This window comes from Neofelis nebulosa, chromosome 15, assembly GCF_028018385.1.
Source record: "Neofelis nebulosa isolate mNeoNeb1 chromosome 15, mNeoNeb1.pri, whole genome shotgun sequence".
Lineage (NCBI taxonomy): Eukaryota > Metazoa > Chordata > Mammalia > Carnivora > Felidae > Neofelis > Neofelis nebulosa.
In genome coordinates, this window is record NC_080796.1 from 68,970,102 (window position 1) to 68,978,826 (window position 8,725).

Sequence of the window (8,725 nt, forward strand, 5' to 3'; positions counted from 1 at the left end):
GATTTAATGTAGGAGTTAGAAGTACAGAATCTGGAAACTAGACTGGCCGGGGTTGAACCCTGACTCTATTGCTTACTAGCTCTATACCTTGGGCAAGTTACCCTCTGCCTCGTATGTAATACGTGAATAATGATGGTGCCTACCCCATAGCGTTAAAATCACCAGAAAAATACACATCGCATACTTAGAGCTGTACCCAGTACCTGGTTAATGTTATTTAATTGTTTAACATAGCTTTCTCCAAGACTGTCTCTGAGCTCATGGGCACCATTTAGGGGCCGCTGGGTGGAAGGCAGTGTCTCTTCCCGGAGGTTGGGGTGCCTGGAAGGCTGAGGATTCACTGGGTGTGGCCAAGGTGCTCTCAAGCACTAAAGAGCTGTTCTAGTTAATACAGAGTATAGGGAAATACAGTCAGTGCTGTGTAATTTTAATTAAACCCGTTAAATCTAGCACCAGCATAGACTGTAAGTGCCGGCTTCCAAAAGTAACAAAATGTATCGGTTAATGTCTAAAGCCTTGCCTCTTCGTGGGCCTGCGCTGGAAAGGCAAATGAGCCAAACATCCAGAAACAGAGTCAACAGGATGAGGCACTGGAGTTCTGGTGGTCTTTGATCCCATCCATATTCGAAAGGTAAATGATTCTTCCCTCCAATCGGTTAGTCGCCCAGCAAGAACTGACAGAAGCCAGCCAGTGCGCTCCACAAGCTCCCTCCCCCCAGTTCCTGTCCCACTTGATCATTAGATCTAAATAGAAGATAATCAGATCTTCTCTCCGCGGAGAGAAGGGTACACGGCACACAACTGGAAACCATCCCGGATCCCCGGGGTCAGGACCACCGGCTCCCGTTCTGAGCGGAGTCAGGGCTGGTCGTGCCCATCACGCCTGGATCGCTGCTTGGATCTGCGTGGCGGCGGGACTCCGGTTGCTGCTGAATCTGGTTGATTCAACTGCACGTTCGCTGAGCCCTCTCCCCCCACCCCCCGCGGGGCGCCATGGGGCGGGGGGATGGGGGGCGGCGAGCTTAGGGGATCGGGTCGCCACCGCCCCGGGTGGAGCCGGCAGGTGCCTCCGGTGGGGTCCGCGGGAGGGCGCTCACCCGCTCGCCCCTTGACCAAGACCACCCTCCACCGCGCGGCGGGCAGAAGAGCGAGCACCCAGCGGGGGGGCCACAGATTCCCAGAGTTGATTTCCACCCGCGACGACCCCTGCGGCCCGGCCCACCGCGCAGCCCCGGGTCCCCAGCACGCTCGCCCTCCGTGTCCCGCGCCACTCCCGGCGGGAGGGCGACCCCTACTGGCCGAGACGCGCGGCGGGGCCCCTTGGGCCACCTGGCTCCCAGGCTGCACCTGTGCGTCCTCCGCCACAGACTCCAGCTGTTCCAGAGCTTTTTTCCCCACGAACTAACATTTTCAATCATTGTTTCATTTGTTCTTTCGCTTCCTTTTGAATGTAAAAATCGAGCCAGTGTATCATTTTCGAGTTCACGTTCCAATCCCTCCATTGCCACGACACTCCTAATTTCAGTCGCCTTCCAGAGAACTCTCCATTTGTCTTTCTTTGTTTCCAGGCGGAAGGGGCAAGTAATCTGGGTTTTGGTAAGGAATTATATGTACTATGACAGGATATGTAATTTCATGATGTAGAAGAGGTGATCCCCTTCTGCCGCCTGTGGTTAAAACTGAACGTCTATAAAATATTTCAATTTCTTCCCGTCGCTTTTTCTCTGCTACTCAGGGCCGTCTTCCCAAATATCCACCCTCAGAGAGGTGGCAAGGGCCGTGTTGGATACCTGGGGACAGAGAAATCTGAGGCAACCATTTAATATCCTGGAGATTTTTTTTTCTTTTTGAGTAATACATGTTGGCAATTAAAGATAAAATATATAAACTACAAAGTCAGTGCAAGAGAAACGCAGAGAAAAGCCCCTGTCTAGTTCATCTTCCCAGAAAAACCAGTCACTGTCACAAAACCCTGGTTTCTTTCTGTCCTTCGAGATTCTGTGTGTGTGTGTGTGTGTGTGTGTGTGTGTGATGTGTGTGTGTACGCGCGCGTGTAACACAAATGGAAGCAAAATATACACTTCACAGCATCTTTTTATTCACTTAATAACATCAACCCATATATACCTCCTTACAGTCTTTTTACTTAAGGATTTTTAATAATTTTATTACTTTAAATATTTTCATTACATTTTTATGGCTATGACATCATTCTTTACCCAGTACCCTCGTGGCTAGATAAAGATGTTTAAGTTGTTTCTACTCTTTTGCTGTTACAGGACCAAAAAAAATATGCTGCAATGAATGTTCTTGTCTAAAATCCTTGTCTGCAATTCCGAAGCCCGAACAGCTTTAAAAAATGCAAGTCTCTTCAAATTTTTGGCACGCTCATTTGGCAGCTAAACTATAGCTTGAACCAATGTAAGGCTATTTATACTCTTTATACTACTTAATGTGAATTCATATATCTTTTTGCTGACATGTTACTGGGTTTCATTACAGGTTGTTATCCCAACTCCCACTGGAGTTGTTGCAAAAAAAATATGTGTTGTATGCACACTTATCTTTCTAAAATGCAGGCAATTTTAAGTTCTAACGCACATTCAGCACTAACGGTTTTAGAGCAGTGATGGTAGCCCTGTATAGATATCTTGGTACATACTTAGGAGTTTGTATCTTCAGGATACATTTGCAAAAGTAGAGTTGCTAATGATATGTGCATTTGAAATTTTGACAGACTGTCAAATTGTTCTTCAAAGGGGCAAACGATTTACATCACAGACAGGATTAAATAAAAATGCCTGTTCTTTCACCCCCATACAAAACCTTTCCGATATTTGCTAATGTGATCAGTGAAAAGATAGTAACTTGCATAGTTTTGAGTTCATTTTATTATGGGTGAGATTAAGCATCTTTAGAATTCACCTTGATTTTATGTACCTTCTTTAAGTATTAGTTAGGTTAATTACACCATTGACTCTCAACATGTGTGCCAAATATTTTTTTCCCAGTTTGTGATTTCATTTGGTTTTATGATAATTTATTGTACAGATATAATTTATTTTGTAATTATATTTATTCATCACTGCTCCAACTGGAATTTAATTTGATGTAAGGAATTGTTTGCCTGCCATAACAAATTGTCACAAAGTCAGCAGTTTAAAAAATGTATTGTCTCTCGATTGTGTAGACCAGAAGTCCAGCACGGTTGATATTAGAATCAGCACAGCCTGGGGGCACCTGGGTGGCTCAGTCGGTTAGGCAACCAACTTCAGCTCAGGTTATGATCTTGCAGTTCGTGAGTTCGAGCCCTGTGTCGGGCTCTGTGCTGACAGCTCAAAGCCTGGAGCCTGCTTCAGATTCTGTGTCTCCCTCTCTCTCTCTCAAAAATAAATGAATATTTTTTAAAAATTAAAAAAAAACCAGGGGCGCCTGGGTGGCTCAGTTAAGCGGCCGACTTCGGCTCAGGTCATGATCTCGCGGTCTGTGAGTTCGAGCCCCGCGTCGGGCTCTGTGCTGATAGCTCAGAGCCTGGAGCCTGTTTCGGATTCTGTGTCTCCCTCTCTCTGACCCTCCCCCGTTCATGCTCTGTCTCTCTCTGTCTCATAAATAAATAAACGTTAAAAAAAATTTTTTTTTGAAAAAAAAAAACAAAAAAAAAACCCCAGCACAGCCTGATTCAGAGTCTCACTGGGCTAAAATCAAGGTATTGGCTAGGCAGGATTCTAGCTCCTTGCACAGCAGGTCTGAAGTCCCTCTTTTCCTGGTGTTTGTCAGGTAGGGGACCAACCTTGGCTTCTACAGGACACCTATCCTCTCCGGTCACATGGCCCTTCCCACAATATGATGGTTTGTTTCTTGAGCAGCCACAGACTCCCATCTACTCTAGCTTTGGTCTGACTTGAGCTCTATTTCTCTTCTGCTTATAAAGGCTCGTGTGTTTACACTGGGCCCACTTCAAAATTCTGGGATCATCTCCCTATCTGAAGGTCAACTGTGCCCGAAGACGACACAACCATGAGAGTCACTCTGGGCAAAGATCATGGGGCACGTTTTGAAATCTGCCTACCACAAGCAATGCAGAACTCCAAAACAACTCCAACTTCTTTCGATTGTTAGGCAGTTGTCCCCAGATTATCTTGAAGAAACCACCGACACCAATTTGTTTGGTTGTTTGAATTTCGGAGGTCTGGACAATTCAGGAATTCGATGATCTGAGTGGAACTCAACCCATACCTTTCGGCCACCTCAACTCCTCTAGGAGCAAGAGATCAGTATTTGTCAATTCTAAAACTCCCGGAAGTCAGAATAGTCCCATTCTGGGGCCAGGTCCACGGACTCCAGATGAAAGGTCCAGGGCTCAGTGGTGCCACGTGAGGGAAGAAAGAGTGGAAACTCAGGTGTGTGGCTGTTCCATGAAGAGCTCACCCCTGTAGAGATGAGGGAAGGGTCTGGGTCTTGTAGGTTCAGTACTCATTAGACTCTGGGAGTGACAGCCAGAGAAAATTGAGCCCCGGGGGCTTCAAGGCATTGGAGCACTGCTGGCAGCCCCCCCCCTCCGCCCCCCGCCATCTACCCCCCAACCCCGCACCCTGCGGGAAAGACCTAGTTGCTTGTATTTCCAGAGACTTGGCTTCAACTTCAACTTGGCCTCCACTGAAAAAGTGACCTTCAAGCCGCTGCAGACTTTGAACGGCTGAGCAGTTAAAAATGACAGAGAAGCCAGGACAGCATTTGGGAGGATCGCAATGTCATTTACTCAAGCTGTTAAATTGTTGTATTTTGTAAAGGATAGTTGTCATCACATCGTCCTTCTGTCCACATCTCCATGTGTGCTTCCAAGAACTCCAGTGCTCTCGTCTTGACTTTTGTTTTGTTGTTGTGGATAGTTTGGTTTCTGGACACTCGGCAGGACAGCCTGGTCGTGATAACCCTATTCCTGTACAGTCTTTGATCCAGTCCCTTACTAACAATCTGCCAGCTCTCTCCCTGGCTGGCTATTTGCTATCTTCCTCATCCATTTCTACTCTGAACTTTAAAATCCAGCTCTGATCCCCTCCTTGTGCCGGAACTGTCGTAGATGACCAAGAATGAAATGACTTACCCTTAACTCGTTATAACGGATTTCTCTGTAAATCTCTCTGGAATGAGCTTGCCTCCAGTTGTAAGCAGGGAAAAAATAAGTACTGTCTTGAAATCAAATACTCCCTCCTTTCTTTTCCTTCCCTCCTATTCCTCATAGCTATTCTTTTCAAATCCCCACGCATCCAGCCAGGCTCAGAACTAAAGCATGTGATGGGATTTTTTGTATTGTTTTTTATTTATTGGGTTTTTTTTAAATATCTTATAATCTTACTCATAGGTACAAATAAAAAACCATTTTCCCTTTCTAAAAGTCTCAGAAATGAGAAAATACATGCTTGTGAATAAATATGCTTTCTTTTCAATTACAGAATGTAAATGTTTACAAATGGAGATCCTTTTGTAATCAAAGACATAGAGAATATAGCATCAGTCCAGTTGTTAAATAGAATGGGATAGAGTTACTTCCTAGCCTAAGGAAGAAAGAAATCTGCGTATAGCCTATATCTAAAGTTGTACCTATGACACCTATCCACAGGTAAACTCATTTATGAATCACTAACAACAACAACAACAAATGTGGTTCTTAAACATCAAGAGTCTCTGGGGCTTTTCTTTCCCACTACAAACCCTCTATAAAACTTCCCAGAATTCCTGTCCTTGAAGCAGGAGTCAAACTGGATAGCAAGGAATAACCCCCAGGAAGACTGAGATGGGCCCTCTCTAATCCAGTATTCTACCGTCCATCATCAACAGACCCTTGTCTGTTATTTCATAGCGATAAAAAACATGATTTATCAGATAATGGAAAGAACTCAGATTTTCAGGTGCCAGGTAAGAAACATGCATTTTGGGGGGTAGGGGAGGTGGGGTGGAGTTTCATTACTAGGAATAGAGCTCACTCTGCACTCAGGTTGTTCTTACTACTTTTTCTTTTCCACAAGAAGGAATCGTATCGCACAAAGTGATTTTGAAGGTGGCAGTAACAGCAGAAAGAACCTCCGTAAATTCTGGCTTGGTACTCCCAACACCATTCCACAGTAAGAGAGTGAAACCAAGGAGCGCCTGGGCGGCTCAGGCAGTTAAACGTCCGATTCTTGATTTCGGCTCAGGTCATGATCTCGCGCCTGGTGGGATCGCCCCGTGTCAGGCTCCTTGCTGACAGCATGAAGCCCGCTTGGGATTCTCTCTCCCTCTCTCTGCCACTCCCCCACTCACGCTCTTTCACTCTCTCTCAAAATAAATAAAAAACATTTAAAAAATCTTTAAAGAAAAAAAGTATGAAATTGTCATATAGTTCGTTTCTTTTTTAATATGGCTACAATAAAACAGTTAAGGCTATAAAACAGAAAGAGCAAGGAACAGGATATTTTTATCCAAATAAATGTTTGTTTAATCAATTGTTTATATATTTACTTATGTGACAAGTACTTATCAAGAGCCCACTATGTGCCAGGCACTGATTTAGTGTTGGGGATACAACAATGAACAAGAACAAAAAGTCCCCCAACCCTCCTGGAGCTTATACTTTGATAGGGTTAAAAGGCAACAAACAAGACAAATAATTAAAATACATATGATAGGTAGTAATGAGTGGGAAAGAAGAAAAAAGGGGAAGGTGAGAAAACTTGACAGGTGTGATGAGATTTCAGACGAGGAGATCAGAAAGGAGTCCACTGAGAATCAGGGCAGAAAACAAATGAGAAGCAAAACCCATGAACTAAGCACCCTAATTACCTCCCTCCCCCGCACAACCCCAAGGAAACAACTGCAGGAGAGGAGCACACACAATACACAACCTTGAACTATGTACATGTGCACACAATCTAGCTTAGGAAATATATAGACACCGATGCAAAACCCGTGCTGTGCCCGCTTTCAAAAGTAACCAGTATCCTTAACTTGATGTAACGTTTGCTTTCTACATATGAACGTGTTCTTAAACTCTGAGTGGAACCAAACTGTATACATCCTTCCGAAGTTTGTCTTTATTCAATATTACATATTTGTAGATGTATCCCTATTGACACAAATATCTGCAGGTCATTAGCTTTAATGTGCTCTGCAGAATTTTATCGTCTAACTACTCTCTTGCTAATAGTCATGTAACTTTCTGACGAGCAGGAATGCAAGTGGCTTTTTAAAAAAATTAATTTGTACCCCTCTTTTGTTGATCCTTTTGATTTCTACGTCGTCTGCAAAGATGTGGCTACTTTGCTTCTTGCTTTCTGATCCTTACACGTTATTTCTTTGTCTTGTTTTATACTCTGGCTCAAACTTCCAGTACTGTGTTGAAAAGAAATGGGCAGAGTAGACATACGTACTTTGTGCCTGTCTTTTAAAAAAAATGCTCTCCATTGTTTCATTGAATGTGGCATTATGGGTACCTGCTATGTCCGGATATGAAAGTTCCTTTCTTATTACTGATCTCTTCAGATGTTTTTATTATGCATGAGTGTTGACATATTAAATCTATTTCTGCATCTACCAAGAGGAGCATATTACTTTTCCTCCTTATTCTTTTAACATCATAAATTATTAACTCTTCTGGTGCTCAGCTATTCTGTATTTTCAGTGTAAATACAACTTGGTCACATTTAGTTTTGTTTATTAACATATTGCTGTATTCAGTTACAACATCTTTGTAACCATGTTAAATGAACTCAGCCTACGATTTTCCTTCAAAGTATTACACTTGTCTGGGTTTAGTAAAGGTGTTCTGCTGGCTTCATAAAATGGTCTTGGAAACAAGAGTTAAAGTGAACCACAATCTCTTTCTTCTGAACGGTATCTTGAACATCTGTAATCAACTCTTGCAGCTCGCCTATTTCTACCTAGCCTTCTTTCCTCCTGAAACTAGCCAGTTTTATTATTGTTTGATAAAGTCGGTGTTTAAGGCTTTATCTACATGCTTGCAAATATCTTCACTCACTATTCCTTGGTGCATCTCACTTTTGCCTTGTGGGATTCAATTTTCTGCCTCAAATACACCTTTTAGGAATCTTTTCCAAAAACGGGATGTTAGAGGTAAAGGCTTTCGTGAAGGGTTAGAGATCAACTTGCAACTTTTGTCTTAAAATTTTATTTCAGCCTCACTCCTGAGTTACAGTTCAGATGGGTCTAATGTCACTCAGTGCTTACTATTTTCCTGTCTTCTCGAACATAACACTGGAAGAAATCTGCTGTCAGTCTCATGAACTCTCATTGGTAATCTCTTTTCTCTGATTGGCAAGCCAGCTTCTCAGGGTCTCTCCAGTTTACTGGGTCCAAGTTTGTTTGGGTTTGAGACTTGTCATTTCCCCCGTCTCCTGTGATCACGGCTGCCATCAATTCTGACGAATGCTCAGCTCTTCTCTCTTCAACTATTGCCTTTTTCCCGTTTCTCAATTCCTTCCGTTGGGAACACCTATTAAATGCGTTTGGGAATCCCCATTCTATCGCCCACATGCTCACTTTACATCCTCAAAACCCAACAGGGCCTGGGGCAGAGCCAGCGCCCCAAACATACCTGCACCATGAATGAACTACTCATATTGAACCCATCGTGGAAATCGGAATAAATGCACCAGTCCACAGAAATCTGATCAGCCATTTAGAAGAGGAAGCTCAGGCATCTCCTGGAGCCCAACTTCCCAGGAGTCGA

General features: G+C 43.6%; 1 long non-coding RNA gene across 2 annotated transcripts; it reads left to right on the forward strand.

Annotated features, from left to right (window-relative positions):
• Positions 1–321: 321 nt before the first annotated feature.
• LOC131496555 (uncharacterized) lies at positions 322–6,345 on the forward strand. 2 transcript variants are annotated; one of them, XR_009254549.1, is made up of 4 exons: positions 322–631; positions 2,280–2,421; positions 5,621–5,916; positions 6,030–6,345. It is a non-coding gene; the product is annotated as an uncharacterized LOC131496555 (long non-coding RNA). The 2 variants fall into 2 exon arrangements; XR_009254548.1 differs by lacking the exon at positions 322–631 and having other exon boundaries at positions 1,999–2,421.
• The last annotated feature ends 2,380 nt before the right edge of the window (positions 6,346–8,725 follow it).